General features: G+C 47.8%; 1 long non-coding RNA gene across 1 annotated transcript; it reads right to left on the bottom strand.

Moving 5' to 3' along the window:
* Window positions 1-15,100: 15,100 nt before the first annotated feature.
* Window positions 15,101-18,407, bottom strand: LOC132447978 (uncharacterized). The gene is made up of 2 exons (XR_009523277.1): window positions 16,957-18,407; window positions 15,101-16,231 (listed from the first exon to the last, which is right to left on the bottom strand). It is a non-coding gene; the product is annotated as an uncharacterized LOC132447978 (long non-coding RNA).
* Window positions 18,408-20,550: the final 2,143 nt, after the last annotated feature.

The following is a 20,550-nucleotide window of genomic DNA, read 5'->3' as shown; positions in this document are numbered from 1 at the left end:
GTTCATCAACAGGGAGACACGGTGACTCACGGCCTGACACACAAGATGGCCCCGCCAGCTGGGCGGCCACGAGGAGCCCTCCGGGGGCCCAGGGTTTACATCACACATCACAATCACTCACTCACACACACACACACACACACACACACACACACACACACACACACACACACACACACCGGCCACCAGCCACCGCCTCTCTGGAGTGTCAGCCTGTTAGCCCCACAGGCTGTGGTGGGAAACACAACGCGCGGGAGCGTCGCAACGTATTTGCGCGACGGTGGAATATGCATGAGCCGAGTTGGGGCCACTGTGCAGACGTGTTTGCGGCGCGTCTGCAGGACAATGCAAAGTCACCCCCCCCCCCCCCCTCCCCGCCCCCCCGCCCCCAGGAACGCGCAGAGTGTATATTCCTGGGTGGCGGGGAAGGTCGTGTGTGTGAGTGTGTGCGTGAGTGTGTGTTTGTGTAAGTGTTAAGAGTGTGTCTCTGTGTTACGACACTGTGTTTGTGTTTCTGTGTGTGTCTGTGTTAGTGTGAGTTAGTGTGTGCGTTGGTGTGCGAGTGTGTGTGTGTGTGTGTGTGCGAATGTGTGTGTGTGTTGTGTGCGTTAGTGTGTGTGTGTTGTGCGCGTGTGATGGCTGGCTCACAGCAGACACACTGCATTAGGGCAACATGTGTAAAGAGGATTATGGCAGCCGTCCAGATGAAGTCCCTCTGAGGGGGAGGGGGGGGAGGGTGGGGGGGGGGCTTATGGGTGACGCAACAACAGCGGCCCGACGAGGCCTGGAAAACATTGTCCCCGTTCTGCGTATCGATCGGAGCTCCGTACGGATGGCCATCACTATCACATTGACCTTCGACCCCTGCTGGGGGGAAACGGCGCCATTGTTGTGGGGTGTTCGTTCAGCCTCCCGTCTTTAGACTCAATGAAGACAGCTTATGTGTCTCACAATAGACGACTGACACTGTCACTATTTATAAAGGACACTTTGGATCATAGTATAATATGATCGTATAGTAAATTGTTTGAGTCACTAATGAGCCGGTAGAGGTTAGAGCATCTGAACATAATATAGAGAAACGTGTTTATACTTTATTTATATTACGTTGTGTATGTACTGTAAGTGTAAGAATACAACTGTCTGTATTTACTTGTATAGTACATTTTTGTATGCATGCATACTATGAAGGTATTATTGTAGCAAAAGTCTTTAGCACCTGTAACTGCAGAATTTGAATGCGTACACTAAAGTCACAGTAAATTTGAAGTCGTATATATTTATTTTGCATGTGTACTCTAAAGTCACAAATGTGTAACAGTACATTTGTAGTCGTAAAAAAAATATAAATATTTTTTATACCATTGTAAACACAAAATAGGGTCTACGAGTACGCTAATCTGTGTTACAGGTGCACAAATCCTTTTGCTACAATTATTGCAGCGCAGTTGGTGCAAAACACATTCGCACACCCGTGTTTCATAATCTGAGAACATGCCCAAAAGGTGTGCATTCGTAAACCCAAATTTGAACAAATGCATCAGAAGTTGCACATCTGTGAACGCTATGTTAATTCAGCATTTTAATGAGCGAGCACAAAACCATTTTACAACTGCTCGAATCTGCTCCTGCAAGTCTCAGCTGTGGGTTTTTTTGCAGGTTGTTTTGCAACACCCCTAGGTGGTAAATGTGTAGCAAAAGTATTCGTATCCGTAGATGACAGAGCGTCCGTGAGCGGGACAAAATAGTCCCGCCCATAATTTCCTAATCCAATGAAAATCGCGGGCAGGGATGCATTTCTCAAATTACAGTGACGGCTGGTAGTGATTTTGGGTGGGTGGGCTAAAGAATGCATTACATTTATCAATACTTCACAGGGCTCCAGACGCCATGAGGTCACCTTTATATCTCTGTTCATAACTTTCATATAATGTGAATGATTTTTAAACAAGATTAAGGTGTAGAGAAAGGCATTTCTTTATTTGAAGCACAATTATAAATAAAAAGAAAAATAAGGTGTTTAAAGTGCTTCACTGAGCTGAAATTGAACATTTCGAACTAAACCATTAAGCAAAATAAAACTTTTTTTGTGCTTAAAGTATGACACAATTAAAATGTTGACTGGTCTCCCTTTGCGCAAAATGCGGCTGTAGACGATCACACACTCTTTGGTAGAGACGTCTGTGTCGCCGTCAATCATGAAGGACATGTAGGCCTATGTGGCGTATCCGACGTCCGCAGCTGTCTTTTGCTTTAAGGTGTCGCCCATTAGGCCTACTGCAATGAATTGTGCACATGCCATCTCATTGCTATAGGCCTACGTCGGGTTGATGTTTAATCCATTTCTCTTCATGAGAATAATTTCGGATTTAAATTGAGAATGGCAACTCCTCTTTGGCAATGTTGTATGCAACATTAAATGAGATCATTTCCGATTCCTTAGAGAACCTTATTGTTACTGCCTGTCGCTGAAATGCAGTTTGGAGAGGGGCCACTATCTCTACACACTTGTCACGTCATGTTGGGTTATTTAGACAGCTTTTTTAATGTTTCGATACGAAACGTAGTTGACCCGCTTACAAATGCACTATTACCGGCCATATTCTGACCGCACTCCTGACAGTAAATCTGTACATCGTTTGGTTGATGTGTCCCCAATCTTTTCACTTCCAATTTTTCCTCCAAAGACATTAAAGAAAACCGATTAGAAAGTAAATAATCCACTTCATTCATTTTCATGCTAACGCCCGCCATACTGCACTTGCGCTACTGTGCTGTGATTAGTCGAAGGACACTGTACTGTAGCTACTGTGCTAGGTCAGCCTTTGGGCTAAACTAATTTAGCCCAAATGGGAAGCATATGAAGGGGGTGTGTCAGGGCACCTGTCAATCAAACGTCAATGGAAGCTTACGCTACTGCGCTTGGGCTGAATACATTTAGCCCATTCACAGGAAAAAAACGAAGATATATATATCCTGGGTTTTTCTGTCACTTTTTGGTGCTGTTGCTCCTTTAGGTTCTACCAAAATTTAAAACAATATGTTCTAAGTTTTTAATAATATTTTTTTTTATTTTCACTGTAAGAGGGCTTAGCCCTGTTAGCCCATTTATACCAGCCGTCCCTGACTGGGACCCATCGCGTGCCAGCCATGGAGCTATAAAGATCGCAGCATTCTTAGCGCGGGTACGTTTCTTTCTGGAGAAGTGAAGAGGGCGTCCTACTGAACGGAGGTGGGTATCCTACATTAGGCTATGTAAAATGAAATGACTTAGTTCAAGGGAATTCTCCCCAAAGTATTGCATTAACATTTCTGAATTTATGTTATGGCGACCATTAAAATACATTCAAGGACATTTGCGGCATGTTAATGAAATACTTTGGGGGGAATTCACTTGAACTAAGTCATTTCATTTAACATAATGTAGGATACCCATCTCCGTTCAGTAGGACGCCCTCTTCACTTCTCCAGAAAGAAACGTATCCCGTGCTGAGTATGCTGCGATCTTTATAGCTCCATGGCTGGCACGGGGTGGGTCCCAGTGTAATTTGAGAAATGCATCCCTGCCGGCGATTTTCATTGGATTAGGAAATTATGGGCGGGACTATTTTGTCCCGCTCACAGACGCTCTGTCATCTACGGATACGAATACTTTTGCTACACATTTACCACCTAGGGGTGTTGCAAAACAACCTGCAAAAAAACCCACAGCTGAGACTTGCAGGAGCAGATTCGAGCAGTTGTAAAATGGTTTTGTGCTCGCTCATTAAAATGCTGAATTAACATAGCGTTCACAGATGTGCAACTTCTGATGCATTTGTTCAAATTTGGGTTTACGAATGCACACCTTTTGGGCATGTTCTCAGATTATGAAACACGGGTGTGCGAATGTGTTTTGCACCAACTGCGCTGCAATAATTGTAGCAAAAGGATTTGTGCACCTGTAACACAGATTAGCGTACTCGTAGACCCTATTTTGTGTTTACAATGGTATAAAAAATATTTATATTTTTTTTACGACTACAAATGTACTGTTACACATTTGTGACTTTAGAGTACACATGCAAAATAAATATATACGACTTCAAATTTACTTTTGCTACAATAATACCTTCATAGCATACACACTGTAAATTGATTGTTTCTAGCTGTATTTTGTATGTTTATGCATTGTTATCTTTGTAAATGTATAAAGGGCTCTCTTTGGAAAATAGTTTCTTATCTCAATGAGACTCATTGAGAGTCTAATAAAAACTTCTAACCCAGAAGCTGTTGATAACCGGTATACCCTAACCCCCACACTATCCTGTCTCCTTTTGCTGACTATGTGCTAACCTTCGCTAATGCTTGCAAAGGTACATGATCATCATCATCATTATCATCATCATCATCATCATCATCGTCAGTTTCAGCAACCTCAGCGGGCAGGATGAGGGGGAGGGGGAGGAGGAGGGAGAGGAAGTCTTCGATGACAAATCGTCATGCCACGAGCGACTCCGGGTGCAAAAGTGCCCATTTGTGCGTAAGTATTTTTAGCCCTGCCACGCGCATGATGTCTACACAGCGGCCCGCCGTCGGTAGAGGAAGGAGGCAGCGTCCGAGGAGAAGTGGACCGAGGTAGGGAAGGGGAAGACAAAGGGGTGAGACAGAGTCATGTGACCAGCATCTGGGGCTCCACGCGGACGTGTTCCTCCCGTGGCTGGCTCCTTTCCTTGCATTGGACCAGGAGCAGTATACACTGTAGAGGCTGTTGGCACAATGCCACGTTCGTCTTCCTCCCAGCGGTCAAACTGGGAGTTCCTCGTCAGGTGCAAAGTGGACGACCTCGGCGGCAGATCAATGGAACTTAGGACTGTTTTAGTCATTGAGGAGATTTCAGCTGAATAAAACTGTTCCTTTTTTGGCGACACACGTCATAAACAAACAAACAAGGTAAAGGTCAGGACATCTTGGGTAAGGAATGCGTACGGGTAGTCAACGGCAACGCACATCAGGGAATCGAACCCAGGACCTTTTGAATGAGAGTCAAACACTCTGATGTCTAGACTACCCTGACTCTAGTGTGCCGGTAGTCATAGCGACATAGAGAACGGCCCTGCAACGTGACAAAGGTGATGATGTCAGCAGATCGGGACACATCTCTCAGAAGGAGCAAGGTGCCTTTGCATGGTGTGTAGAAGGTTATACACATGCACAATCACCAAGGTACACATACATACACACACACCAACACTCATTACACACACACACAAACACACACACACACACACACACCAACCCTCATTACACACACTACCCCCTGTTATTCGTCAGCCTGTTCACTGTTCACGCCTCATGTCCTCAATTTTCAAAGAAACCTAAATAGATACATCATGAAAGAAACGCTCTTTCAGAATAAAAGCGCGCCCTGAGGGCTGAAAGGCGACGCGGGCGCAAGGTCAAGGAGATCAAAACACCACCTCTGAAAGGTCACGGGGTCGCGTGCCGTATGGAAAAGAATAAGAAGGGGAGAGAGGGGGTAAGGGAGACATACATCATTGATCAACCATCGGCCCTCGCCGATGCCATACGCAAACAAACCCACGCTGTAGCGCCTCGCGCGTCTCTATTTCCGTGTCTCGGCGGCCCTTAGTAGTCGGCACGCATTCCACGGGGTCGCGAGAGGCCCGATGGGAAATACACGGCATACAAACTGCACATCAAAACGAGAACTCCTTCCATAGGCTCCACCCAAGCATGAGCAACGAGGACGAGACGTAGGGTAAGTCGATGCCGTTCTGTGCCCTCTCCCTCTTGAGGTCTCCAAGCTCCCTGTCCTGAGCGGTCCAAAAGCAGCCGCACAGCCTTGAAGCAATGAGTTACAACAGCCCGGAGACAAGACCAGACGGTACCTCAGTCTAGAGTCGGCCTTGGGCGGTTGAGTGTGTTTGTGTACTCGGCTAAAATGATCATCACCCCCCCCCCCCCCCCCCCAACCCCCTCATCAACCCCTCCATCGTGTACCGACCGACCTACCAGTTGGCCCCCCAAGGTATCCAGGAGGATCAGCCATTTTGACGTCCCCGACCGATGGAGTCATCTTACCGCAGACACAAAGGGGGCCCCCGGGGGGGGGCCCGGCTGGCGGGGGCCTTACCCGCGCCCCCACACAAAGAGGCTCCATTTCACCCACTTTTAGCCGAGCCGCTCTCCTCTTGTCTCTCTCCCACCCCCTCTTAGTGGCGCCCTGCTCCACCCCAGACTCTCCAACCCCCGAGGGGGGGGGGGCACTGGGGTTTAGTGCTGGTTTATGGGGAGCGACGTGGAGACACCAGGTGGGAGAGACCGGCGTAGGGAGGGTGAGCTCCCTTGAGGTTCACCAACGGAAATCCTACTTCCTCCAAGATAGTCGGGTTTGATTGTCTTCTCTGCGCGAGGACTGTTGTAGCGAGAGAATGCAAAGGGGGTGTGCGTTTGTCGGGTTTCTTTTTCTCTCGTCACTGGTCTCTCCTCTGTTGCGTCTTAAGGGGAGAGGAAACGCAGAAAGAAAAGATGGAGGGGAGGAGGCATGCGAGGTCAATGCCCAGGAAGAGGCCTTGATATGCGGAGCTCGGGTGCGTCTGGTGACTTATTTGGGAGTCTGAGGTGCAAGGGTCATGATCGAGAGGGGGAGGGAGGGAGGGAGGGAGGAAGGGAGGGAGGGAGGGGTGAGGGAGGGAGGAAGAAAACGAGGAGAGATGAAGAGTAATACCACATAATTGGTCCATTGGGAGTTCAAAATGTAAAATAAATGGGGTTTCCACGAAAATAATAATAAAATTAACTCAATATTTGTCGTGATTTATTCATAACTCAATATTAAATAGCCTCTGACACCCTGGGTGGGAGAGAGTATAATTCATACGAACATCCACAAACATAAGCGTTTCCAAACAACACCCAGTGAGAGAGAAAAACACGTAAACAAGGCAAATAAAACGGTAACGCTACTGAAGCTCAAGGTCCTCTCCGGCGATTAATTGGTCGTAGCTTTGGTTCACACAGACTCCTCAATGACAGGCGGGCCAGGGGAGCCAAGGAGAGTGATGAATCAACTGAAGGAATCCTCTGTGCCCACTTTGAGGAGGGGAACACAGACAAAGGGAAATAAATCCCACCATGCATTGCGATGCCAACCTTTGGCGTCGCCAGGGGGAAGGCTGAAGAGCCACCGTGCCTTTCAATCAAAGTCGAGCGTCGCCGCCGGGGAAGGAAACATGAAGACCAACATGAAGACCACACGGCAACTTCCCCTTCTCCCAACACCTCAGCCCCCCGACTACACTTTCCCATGCCACCACTACCACGACAACACAACACAACACAACACAACAGAAAAAAAAAACTCCTTTAGAGTGTTACTGTTTACATTACTCTGAATGTATTGAGCTGTAGCACTCACGGGATTGTATTCGTCATTTACTACAGTCGTGGAAAAATTGACCATTACGAATTTGCGAAAATTGTGTGACGACTTTAAATAGTCAACTCCTCCTCTCCCATATCCCCACAAGCACCGCAACACACACTCAAGGAAAAACTTGAATGAAAAACTTCAAATGATCCACCAGCTGACTTACGTTGGCGCAGATTCAATCAAGACACACTGTTTTATTTTCTTATTTCGTTCAAATTAGAACACATTTTCCAACTCTTGGTTTCAAAAAGACCATTTCCGCTGAAGTGGGTAACCACTGTGGTACTCCTGAACCACAGGGTTCAGGAGAGGCAACAGAGGGAGGCAGTGAGACAGGCTAGGGTTCAGGAGAGGCAACAGAGGGAGGCAGTGAGACAGGCTAGGGTTCAGGAGAGGCAACAGAGGGAGGCAGTGAGACAGGCTAGGGTTCAGGAGAGGCAACAGAGGGAGGCAGTGAGACAGGCTAGGGTTCAGGAGAGGCAACAGAGGGAGGCAGTGAGACAGGCTAGGGTTCAGGAGAGGCAACAGAGGGAGGCAGTGAGACAGGCTCGGGTTCAGGAGAGGCAACAGAGGGAGGCAGTGAGACAGGCTATGGTTAGGTAATGGAGCAGGCGGGAGGAGTGGAACTGGAACATGTCCCATCACAGTCAACCTGATGTACAAAACAGACGAAGCAAAACACAGTAAAAAAAAGAGCTTTGCAACACCCACGTGCCGAATTAAACGCCAAGCCTTGAGCCAGGCGGCCGCAGACAGCTCGCTCTTATACGTTTCCTTCCTTTCGCTTGAGTTCATTTCATTGTGTGGAGAGGGTTTAAGTATATCAGCCATTGTTCCCGCCTGAATCGGAAAATAATCAGACGCCGTCTTGTGTAGATGAGTATCAGCCCTACTCGAGTGTTTGCTTAAAACCAACCACCCATCCTTCTTGAGATCTTCATCTCGGGGTGGAGGCAAGGCCGTTTCTAGGAAGAGGCGGGTAATAAAAGCGACAAGTCTTTGAAAGGTGAACCCTGACACAGAACTTCACCTTTGCGCATGTCGCCGTATATGGTCGTTCCGGAAGTGTGCAGGCGGGGTGTGAAAGACTGGAGGAAAAGCTACCAACCACCAACACCTGTTCAGCTGCACTGTATGCATATATAAGAGAGAGAGAGAGCATGAGAGAGAGAGAGAGAGCGAGAGAGAGCGCGAGAGCGAGAGAGAGAGAGAACGAGAAAGAGAGAGAGAGAGAATGCAAGCCTACATCTTGACAGCAGCCAGACAAACCGCAGTGAGACCATCCAACAGAGAACAATTTAATATCTCACACCCACTGTGCACCTGTGCGCAAACACACAAGCCATCCGCCCCCTCTTCCACCCCCACACACACAAAACCCACACACACATGCCTAGACACACACACACACACACACATGCCCACACACACACACACACACACACACACACACACACACACACACACACACACACACACACACACACACACACACACACACACACACACACACACACACACACGTCAAACGACTAATCACTCCAGCCAATCAGAGGGTTTGGTTATGTGATTTGATTCAGGGTTCGGTCATATGGGGGAAGCTTTGCCCTCAGTGGATGTCCGGTCCCATCAATCACTCCTCGTCCACAGGCTGCGCAGTAGCAGCAGAAGCAGCAGCACAGATGCACGTCGCTCTTAGCATCCCACGTGAATCTGTCCTTGTGTCCTGTTTGGATTCTGGACAACATCAGTCTGACCCTCATGATCCCTGTACTGAGGTGCTCTCTGGAGCGGACGCCGTTCTCGGATTCGTCCGTCCCGTTGTACCATCCAGAGGGAGGGAAGCAGAGGGAACAGACCTGGAGGATCGGGAAGGCCGAAGAGGGACCCCTGCTTCCAGGGACGGTCAGGGGTGCAATGGGGGCCCGATGGGCAGACCGAATAGTCTCACAAAACAAAGCAGGAAGGAAAGGTTATGGCGTCTTTACCCTGAGCATTGTCTGGTTAGCAGCAGACAGATTCTCTGGGGTTTCGACTTTCAATGACGACCCAAACAATGAACTAGGATGCTCACGACCTTTCATGTTTATCGGTTTTATTTTCACCTTATTTTTTAACGATCCATCGACGTTCTGCTTCATTACGACTCCAAACTGCCTTTAAAAATGTGTCCACTTCTGGCACCCCCGCGCGCACACACACAAACACACACCCAATCCCCCTCCCCTCCACACACACACCTTGCATCCAAAAAGACAGCTAACAACCACCAAGGTCAAAGCTGCTGCCCTCAAACAAAGCAAGCTGCAGCTGATCTCCGGAGAGAGAGAGAGAGAGAGAGAGAGAGAGAGAGAGAGAGAGAGAGAGAGAGAGAGAGAGAGAGAGAGACACACACTGAGACAGAGAGAGAGAGAAAGTCTGAGAGAGAGCGAGTGAGAGAGAGAGATGAAGAGGTACAAATAGGAAAAAGACATTGTTTCAAGATGGTATTTAGAGTTGGTTTAAATGTCAACATTCAGAGGAAAGGATGTGAATAGAAAGGGCTCTTGAAAGCCAATCAATGCGGTATTAGGTGTGTGGAGGGCCAGCAGTGAGCGTGAGTTGCATTTGAATATAATCCGCGGTCGTCCTACATAACACACCTTGATGGAGGCAAATAGGGACAATAGAGTGGTCGAATTAAACCCTTGCTATGCTTCTAAAACCCCCATTCCAAAACACCCTTAAAGCAGGAAGACAGAATGATAACATAAAGAGACATGTTAAATATTTTAGTGACGTATATATCCATCTGGACTGGACTTGGTGGGCATCAGTAAAGCGCTATCCCACTAAACTGCTTCTCCAGTGAGGCTGATGCTGCCAAATAAACAAGCACATACACTCGGGCACACCCACAAACACACACACACACACACACACACACACACACACACTGAAGAACACACGTACTCCTAAAGTTGGGACAGGTGTATTTGAGTGCAGTGGAAAGAGGGAGGGGGAGAGAGCAGAGTGGGGGTTGAGGAGCAGACGGAGGGAAAAGGAGGGGAAATGGAGAGCGAGAGAGAGAGAGAGGGAGGGGGGAAACAAGAGAAGAGGGGGAGAGAGGGAGAGATTGGGGGGTGGCAGCTACCCAGAGAAGAGGGACATAACCGAAGCAGACAGAGGAGGAAATAAAGAGGGAGGGCATGAAGAAGGAAAAAAGGCAGCGGAAGGAGGAACAATAAACCTATGGGAGGTGTATGTGATCCAGCCCCTAGTCTGATCCAGTTCTCTCTGAGAGAAACACTGTACACAATGGGGAGGGGGGCAGAAGGAGAAAAAGGAAGCTGGCCAAAAACAGTAAAATGATTGTGTGTTTTCCCCATTGAAAAGAAGCAATAGTCAGAGAAGGCAGAAAAACAGAACAAAGCAAAGCAGATGATTGACACAGACAGACAGACAGACAGACAGACAGACAGACAGACAGACAGACAGACAGACAGACAGACAGACAGACAGACAGAGAGATATAGACAGAGTGAAAATGGGAGGGACAGAGAAAGAGACAGAGACAGCGACAGAGACAGTGAGGGGACGTCATCATGCTAACAGCAGGGGGATTTGTGTTGACGCTCACATTCAGACTGAGGAGTTGTATTATCTCTGCCAAACCCTCCATTATTATTATCACTTGTATTATTATTATTATTAGGGGTAATAGTGCTAGCATTATAAAGGATTACCGTGGAACCAAATGGAACACTTTGCTTCAATACAATAGAGACACACACTTGACACACAGTCAATGCACAATTCCAATATGCTCCGTGCACATGGGCAGAGATAAATGGAGATTCGCTGGCCAGGGGGAACTCATGCAGCTGACCAATGAAATCCCTTCTGGTCGGCGAGGAGGAGTGTATAAACAGCTCCTTTCAGCCGCCAATCAACAAGATTGCCAACACGAGATGCCCTTCTTTCATCCAAATGGCATGCCAGTCATTTTTGTGCCGCATCTCTCACACACACATCACAACACACATCACACACGAACCCCGAAGACACCAAAACACAACGGATACAGAATGCATCACAGACAGAAATAAACACACACACACACACACACACACACACACAGGTTATCACAGCGCTCTGCTCTCCACAACTCTCTCTCTCTGTGATTGGGATCAAGGGTTGAGAGAACGTGTGCCAGTCCAGCAGAAGATGACCCTAACCCATAACCACCAGAAATAATCGCAATTAAAAAACAATCCGGAAATGTCGGAACGAAACGCAGAAATATTCCAGGGGATTCATAAGTTCTCATCGCCCAGCTCATCTTGCAGACGAGGGGATTGTTTTTTTGGGGGTTCATTGGGACTAACTTGTCGCGACGTCTACCCTCCCGTTCCAGACGGGATGCGTCACGGCTCACGGTCCGTCGGATGTCACCAAACTGTATTAACCCCTCCCACCCGGGCTCCTCGCATCTCCGTCTCTCCCACTGTCGGCCCACCTCAGATCTCTCCATCTTGTTAACTCTGGGTTTATTTTGCATGCATTTTGACACCGGGGCTAAACCACAACACAGTGAATGATTGTAATAGACCCCCTTTTGTGTGTGTGTTTGTGTGCGTGTGAATGCGTGCGCATTCCTATTTGTGTGCATGCGTATTTGTGCGCGCGTGGGTATACCAGCGTGTGCGTATGTGTGTGTGTGTGTGTGTGTGCGTATGTGTGTGTGTGTGTGTGTGTGCAGAGGAAGCGGTAACGAGTCAGTGGGGGTCTGCCACGCCCCTCCCCCCCTCCCCCCCTCCCCCACCCTATCTCCCATCCCAATGCCCTCAGGGCCTCATCGCATTAGAGAATCATGGGTGTAATGTCGGAATGGGCCCCCCCCCCCTCCCCCCTCAGCCCCCCATATCCCCTCCCCCCTTCAGAAACAACCTGCTAATCTCTCCTTCTCGAGGAAGGGAAGGGACGGAGGGGGGGGTTGAAGATTGCCTGCCCCCTCCCCTCCCCAACACCCCCCCCCCCCCCCCCCCCCTGAAAATGAGCTACTGCCGACTGCGTGACACGCGCCGGTACCCCCCCCCCCCCCACCCCACAGTCCCCCCTCTCAGCCATGTCAACCTCTCCCATGAGGGGAGGGGAGGGGAGGGGGTGGTTGGGTTGGGAGCGTTGGGGGGGGGGGGGGGCATCAGCCACGGGAGGAGGGAGGAAGAGGGAGGAAGAGCATCGACGCTCCTGGCCAGACACGGACCGTCAGGTCCATGTCCTCCCTCGTCTCCCCTCCAGCTCGGAGCGCAGCCCGGAGCCACGGCCCCGAGGCTCCGGGACGGGACCAGCGCCCGACCACCAGAAGGACCGGATCAGACCGGTCTCATCGTCGGATCGGTTCCGTTTGTGGGATTGTTCCCAGAGAGGTCCGGTTGATTCGGGAAGAGCGGGGGAACGGCGGAGCGAGTGTTGACCTAAGAGTGCCTGTCGGGTCAACCTGAAGCTGATTGCGTTCTGTCCGTTGATACAGGGGGGATATTGCCACACACACACACGCACGCACACACGCACGCGCGCACGCGCGCAAACAAACCGAAAATACGCAGCAACTCAATGCAGCTCGTTAAAATGCTTTAATTGTGTCCAAATTATGATGACAGGCCTGATTGGCTGAATCTAAGTGCCCATAATGAGCAAAATACTTATTTTTACTCTCTTCATTTTCAGAAGGTTTCAGTATATTCACCCCAAACACAATGAAACAAAAAAGGGCTTATTTCACTGCAGGGGGGCCCGTTTGACGACCACTAGTTCACGTCGCGGTAGTGGATGAGTGAACTGATATTTTTTTATCCATCTCCATAACGTCAACACCGTCTTTCAAGACGTCATTCGTTCATTAGGTTTCGGCTTTTTTCGGTTTTCATTACGATACGACGGCGGTCCATTAAATCTGACTTTGATCTCAAAGACGTCAAACTGACAAGACTTTGAAGTGAAATATTGTGTTCCAACAGCTCCCCCCTTTCTCAAAATCCCAGGGTGGGCTTTTATAGAGGCTCAACCATCCATCGCTCAGATCCCACCTCCTGCTACAGGTTAAAAGAACCTGTGATCACAACTGAGAGCGGGGTTAATAAGCGGCCCTCTCATTTTGTCTTCACCTGCGAAGCGTCATTCATATTTCATCAATCGCAGAGCGAGAGCGAGAGCGAGAGAGCGTTCTGGTTGGCGCTGCTCCACTTGTGAAGGTTAATGAACGTCAAAAGCCAAAAAGAATGACCAATTAAAAGCAGTGAGACGTTCTCATTTCATCTTATCCAAGCTTGGCCACAGATCAAATGCTCCCTTACAGAGAACCAGGAAGCTCCAGGGGCCTTTAAAGAAGGTTACCCCCCCTCACGTCTCCAAAAGTGGGCAAATCTTTGGTTCAAGGCCCCCCTGGCGAGATAATTAAAAGAAAAAAGGGGGAAAATTGCTTACATAGAGTCCTTGATTTATTTCACGTAGTTGAATGCTTATATATATATATATGCATTCATATTTATTAGGTACATGAATGTTTTAAAAACCTGATCTAAATATGGTTGCACTGATGTTTAAACCTGTCCGATTTGATAAAGAATGAATTCTGTTTGAAAGAGCACATTTTAATTGTTTACACAGAACGTATTATGAAACCAATCACGATAGAACTCAACTGCAATCATGAAAATACCGTCATTTGCATAATGGTATAGTCCAGATCCTCTGTAATGATCAAGTCTGAAAACAAGTAAGATGTCCTTCTCTAAAACCCAAACACACACACACCATAAACTCCCCTGTCGTCATGATGGATTTATGATGTGTTTGTGTATGTGACCTCTGACCTGACCTATACCATCATTACCGGGGAGATGTCTAAACCAGCAATGAGACACACAGTATTTACATGTGCACAAGCACTTAGCTTGGAGGAGAACGAAGTGAAGATGGAGGCTGGTAATAGTGTGTGTGTGTGTGTGTGTGTGTGTGTGTGTGTGTGTGTGTGTGTGTGTGTGTGCGTGTGCGTGTGTGCTGCAAGAACAACAGGGTATTCGGGTCCATGTCATTGACGACAAAAACAACATACAAAACCAACCCCTGCTGAGCTCCAAACATCCAGCAGAACATGGTGTCATTTGGGATTCAGTTTATTTTTTTCCTCCGACGGTGCCAGCACACACAGCTACCCACGTGAGCATGGTGAACTCCACCGATACCAAATCCAACACACTGGGCAGTGTGGGGAAACAACAAGCACGTCCAGTTGGTTGAACTTCCAATTTCCTCCCGAGGCTAATATGTTTACGGCGAACTCACACGCGTAAACCAAACACGCAAGGCAAGCTCCCATTGTTACCTTCGCTAATACCGCCATTAAAAGGGGGAAAAAAAACCTTTGAACAAATCACTTAGTCCCACTTCCCTGGAAGTGTGTGTGTCTGTGTGTGTGTCTCTGTGCGTGTGTCTGTGTCTGTGTGTGTGTGTGTTTGTGTTTCAGTGGGTATGTGTCTCTGTGTGCTTGTGTGAGTGCATCACAGAGTGCGTGTGTGTGTGTGTTTGAGTTTCTTAGTGTGTGTGTGTGTGTGCATCTCAGAGTGTGTATGTGTGTGCGTGTGTTTCTCAGCGAGTGTGTGTATGTTTCTCAGTGTGTGTGTGTGTGTGTGTGTGTGTGTGTGTGTGTGTGTGTGTGTGTGTGTGTGTGTGTGTGTGTGTGTGTGTGTGTGTGTGTTCGGTGGGATATTTCACAACAAGGAAACAAGCAGCTTCCTTACCCAGTAGGACAAGGGAACCGTGCCAAAGCCTGTTTAAATCACAGCCAATTAAACAGCCTTATTGCAAGAAGAAGAAGAAAAAATAAAGATTAGGGGACCTTTAATCCAATTAAATAGTGCCCTTTGAGCAGTGTTCGGACAATAGGAGGTATTTAACCGTTTCAATTAAATATGTCCCGTGTATAAACTAACTTCCCCATGGATCACAATCCAGGAGGGGATTTTTCATTTTAGATCCAACATTCGTGGTTTTGCATGGATTCGATTTCCCTCGACTATCGGTCCTTCATGAGGGACAATGGGCAGGTGAAGTGATTTGAATCCACCCCACATAACCTGGCAGCAGCAGGGCTATCATGTGACAACACCGTGGCATGAGAAAGCCTCGGAAGACAGACGAGTCAACATGGGGAAGAGAAACCAGCTTACGCCAGGGAAACAGGGCCCTGCATGGACAAGACGACTGACCCCGGGCCCAGGGGGAGAGTGGTGACAGAGAGAGAGTAACAGAGAAACACAGACAGACAGACAGACAGACAGAGCGAGAGAGAGAAAGAGAGACCTTAATGCCAGAGTGTGCGTCAAGATGGCAGAGGAACAGGGACCCAAATACATTAAAGGAACCAATAATCACAAACAGTGTAATTGAACCTGCAACCAAACAGCAAAACATGTTTTTTTGTGATATGTTTCCTTATATATATATATATATATATATATATATAAATAAGAGAGAGAGAGAGAGAGAACTGGCTATCGGAGTGTGTATGGGGGGGCTGGACAGCGCATTGCACACACGCACACTGTCCCATCTCTCACGGGAATATCATTAGAAGACATTAACACCGTCTCTCATCGGTCGCACCTCAGTTAGGGTTATTTATTTTATGCACACATGGGGGCAGATAGGTAGACACCTCCTCGGTGGGCGCTGTTGAATCGGCTGTCGCTTGTTTTTCTCACTTCAACGTTTGATCTACGGCCGCAGACAGCCCCCGTGCGTAAAAACACAACGCTGCACACACACACACACACACACACACACACACACACACACACACACACACACACACACACACACACACACACCACAACAATGTCATCAGAAAAAACGTGCAAAGCAGAGCTGCAACCCGGACATGTTTTAAAAGCCCTTCACATTTCAATTATAGGAGGTTGTTGTTTCATCCGGGATCAGGGCATAAATAAATGAGGATCGTGCAAGATGGCAAGCTACACTTCAGCTGCAAGTGTCTGTCTGTCTGTCTGTCTGTCTGTCTCGTTTTAAAAAGGGCAGCCTAGAACTGAGGAATATTATCAATCCAGAGCGAGCAGGAGAGGACAGATGAACCGGTGTGGGGAATGAAAGAGACCGGTTAATGGGGGGGTGGGAAATCAAAACGCATTCGTTCCGTAATCCACAGGGGGTCCGAGAGCGATAACCTAACGCTGCGATGTGGCACAGAGATGAAACACAGGCTAGGCATCCCATCATGGACTGTTTGTCCAAATAAAAATAATAATTAAAAAAAAAGCAGATAACGCCTCTCTTCTCCTAATTCTGTATCAAATCCTTTATTACAGACACTATTTTAATCCGTACAACCAATCAGGTCGGAGATGAGTAGATCCACAACACACACGAACCCCCCGCAATCGCATCCCCACCACAGCTCAAGGGATAACAGCAAAGGACATCAGTGTGGATGAAACACAAAAAAAGCCCCATCATAAACTTACCGACGCCGTATTTCTCGTGTTCAGTGGGTATCCACATGTTTACAGCTGGCGCGTTAAAGTCAACGGTTTGGAAAAGCGGCGAAATGGAGAGATTTGGTGCCGTGTTTTACGCATGCTACTGGATCCCCGACCTCCGCTCAGTGGTGCTGGTAGTAGTCATTGTTTAGGTCGGGGGGAGAGAGAAAGCGTTGCTCGCTGCTGCTGGTTGCTTGATCGTAGTGGTACGCTGCAGCCGGAGAGACAGCAGCACGGCGAGGCACCACCCCCGATGCATTGTGGGAGTTGTAGTCAAAGCAGAACGAAAAAACAAAACCTGGTGACGTAGGGGGCGGTTTTAGCCAAATTGAAATTAGGAGACTCTGGGTTTATTTTATGATAAGAGTTAACCAAAAGGGTTTTTGTGAAATTTTCGAAAAGAAGGAAAGGAAAATGGAAATTAAAGTTGAAGGTATAGAGGGAAGGCTAAAAAAAAGAAAAAGAGTGCAAGAAAAAAACAAATACCTAATTGCAAAATCTGAACTGGGTAGTCCAGCGATGTGTGATAAGATACATACATAAGATAAATCACTCACATGCACACACGTTGGAGGACTTCTATAACAAAACCTATGAAAAATACATGACTCTATGAGGAAGCAGCAGAAGAGTGCGTGCGTGCATGTGTTAGTGCGTGTGCGCGTGCATGTGCGTGTGTGTGTGTGTGTGCATGAGCGTGTGTGTGTGCCTGAGCACCCTCGTGTTTGTGTGTGTGTGCATATAAGAAACATGAGGTGCAGACTACCCGCAAATGCATGGTTGTACATTTGGAAATGCTGCTATTTAATAAACACAATTTCCTCTCGAGGTTGGAGTTTGACACCTGGACCACATTCTGTCGATCCGTTCTTCTCTGTATGTGCCTTTCATCCATCATCTTTGTCCCCTTTTCCTCGGTTTCATTCGTTTGTTTTTAATGAGGAATTCATTCTTTCTATCTTTCAGCATCTTCGTCCTCACCAACCTCCAACTTAGAACCACATCGCTTATTTATTCATTTTCAATTATGAAAATATGAATTATGGATACATCAACACTTAAACAGACTATGGCCTACCTACATTGGATTATGGGATGTCAATACACAGACGTGCATACAAGTCCTTCATCTGTAGTGATATTCACCTTCATCCTATCCCATATCAAACAGACAAGACAATAGATATTATTGCAGTATTCTATCAATAGAGGTGGGCCAAGTCACTGGTTCATTCTGCGGTATTGTTTCACTACCGTGTTGCCTTGCATCACCCCCATGTCGAAGAAGGGGTTTTAGGGATGGGGTGAGGCAGGGTTTGAGTGGTGGTGGGTGGGGGGGGGGGGTACAAGGGGGAGAGGTGCTTCCTTTACTTTGTGTATGAATAAACCATGTGTCAGGGGAGCAACATGAGGCAGCAGCAGCAGAAACCCTGTGGATTCATTCCTCCCTGCTAGCACAGATGATTGGCCTCTCTCTCTCTCTCTCTCTCTCTCTCTCTCTCTCTGAGAAAAAGGGGAAAACAAATGAAAATCGCAAGTAGGATTAGAGCGTGCTCATTGACGTATGCTTAATCTATAGTTTAAGAACATGAAGTTCATGCTACGAGATGAACACTGTCTACTGTGATCTGTTGACACATTGGTTTTTCCTCAACCTCTGACTTAACAGAACACATCTGTTGCCAAACGTGTTATGTTAAGTCAGAGGTGGAGGAAAATAAGGAACTGAAGATATTTGTTCTTTTCTTCTTTTTTAATTTCTTAGGCCTAGGGCTAGGGCTAACCCTCATTCAATCTGAGAGTTGAATCTTCGTATCGTCTTTCTGTCGCTCTTTCTTTTTTTAACTCTTTGTTATTCCATTCTTATTTTCTGTTCCCTTCTTCCCTCCCTCCCTCCATCCCTTCCTCCCTCCCTTCCGCTGTCCCTCCCTCACCCACTCCCTTCCGCTGTCCCTCCCTCCTTCCCTCCTCCCTCCCCTCCTCCCATCCTCCCTCCCTCCCTCCCCTCCTCCCATCCTCCCTCCCTCCCCTCCTCCCTCCCTCCCCTCTCTCCCTCCCTCCCTCCCTCCCCTCCTCCCCTCCTCCCTCCCTCCCTCCCTCCCTCCCTCCCCTCCTCCCATCCTCCGTCCCTCCCTCCCTCCCCTCCTCCCATCCTCCCTCCCTCCCCTCTCTCCCTCCCTCCCCTCCTCCCTCCCTCCCCTCTTCCCTCCCTCCTGTCCATGTCTTCCTGTTTGCCCACTGGTGTCCTCCACATGTTCAGCGCTGGAGGGGGGGAGACAAGGAGCAGCGCTGGGCAGATGGGAGAGGGAAGACGCCCGGTCCTCCCGCCGCCGTCAGACCCACTAACCCAGATGGGGCTCTCTCTGTACATCGCCCCATGTGCTTCACGCCACTCGCCCACCAGCGCACTTCCTCCGTGCCTGGCCCACGGCCACAAATAAACACAGCATCTGTGCGGCATAAATCACGAGCGTGTGGGGCGAAGACAGAAGTGGAGTAAAGCGGGAGCGTGGCGAGGCGACGGCCACTTGTTCGTGAAGTCGGGGGAATGCTCGGGGGGGCTGGTTGGTGGGTAATTAGGCGGAGCAAGGGGGTTTTAACTAACTAACTAAGTAACTGACGAAACGAGTAGCGATTAATTAACAGACTTACTATAGGTAGATAACTCAAGAACTAGCACGATAGCTGATCAACTATCGCACTAACTGAATTGAAATACTAACAAGCTGTGTAGCTTACCAGCTAAATAACTAACGGAAAATGAACAAACGTGTTAAAAAAACAAAAGTCAAACTGACTAATAAACCAGCCAGCAAACTTATTAACCAACTGACTAATGTTTGAATTTAAAAAAGTTATGGAGTATTACATTTTATAAGATTGAGAAGAAAAGTAAAAAAGTTGGTATGCTGACCGTAAATGCATAAAATGAACAAAGCGGCATCTTTATCATTGGTTTAAAGGCGATATTCGCATCGCTAATGGCTAAAAAGCATTGTTTTCTTTAACTCTGAGCTCTGAGTTTTGTTCAAATCCATAGCTGGTTCTCCTGCGACACCTCAGCAAGTCATGTAACACAATAAAGTCAATCTGTAAAAGAAAAAAAACAGCATTACCCAAAAACAGATGAGCTAGCTTTTATCCGTTCTCTCCGGGGCCTCCGCCAATCTTATCCTCTCAACTCCCGAGTTTTGATTTAATTTCGTACCAGGAAGTAGCCCTATAGGGAGGGGGGGGGGGGGGGGGGGGGGGGGTCCAGGGGAAAAACATATGCTTTTAACCACCTTACACACACAAACATACACACACACACACACAAACACACACACACACACACACATGCACAGCAGGAATTATCCTCTCGCCTCAGACCCAAAATAGTCTCCTAAATATAGACATGAATATAAAGCCGGTAGTCCTTTTGAGAAAACAAACACCCGGCCTGACATTGTGCTCGGAAGAATAACGTTTGATCCCTAATAACAACTGATGGACTCTTGGACTAAATAATCATTTGGTGTACAGCTGTTATTATTATTAGGAGCGGCGGGGGTATGATAATAGTAGATTATGTCGTTT

Source organism: Gadus macrocephalus, chromosome 19 (assembly GCF_031168955.1).
Source record: "Gadus macrocephalus chromosome 19, ASM3116895v1".
NCBI classification, from domain to species: domain Eukaryota; kingdom Metazoa; phylum Chordata; class Actinopteri; order Gadiformes; family Gadidae; genus Gadus; species Gadus macrocephalus.
This window is presented reverse-complemented; position numbering and strand designations above follow the sequence as displayed.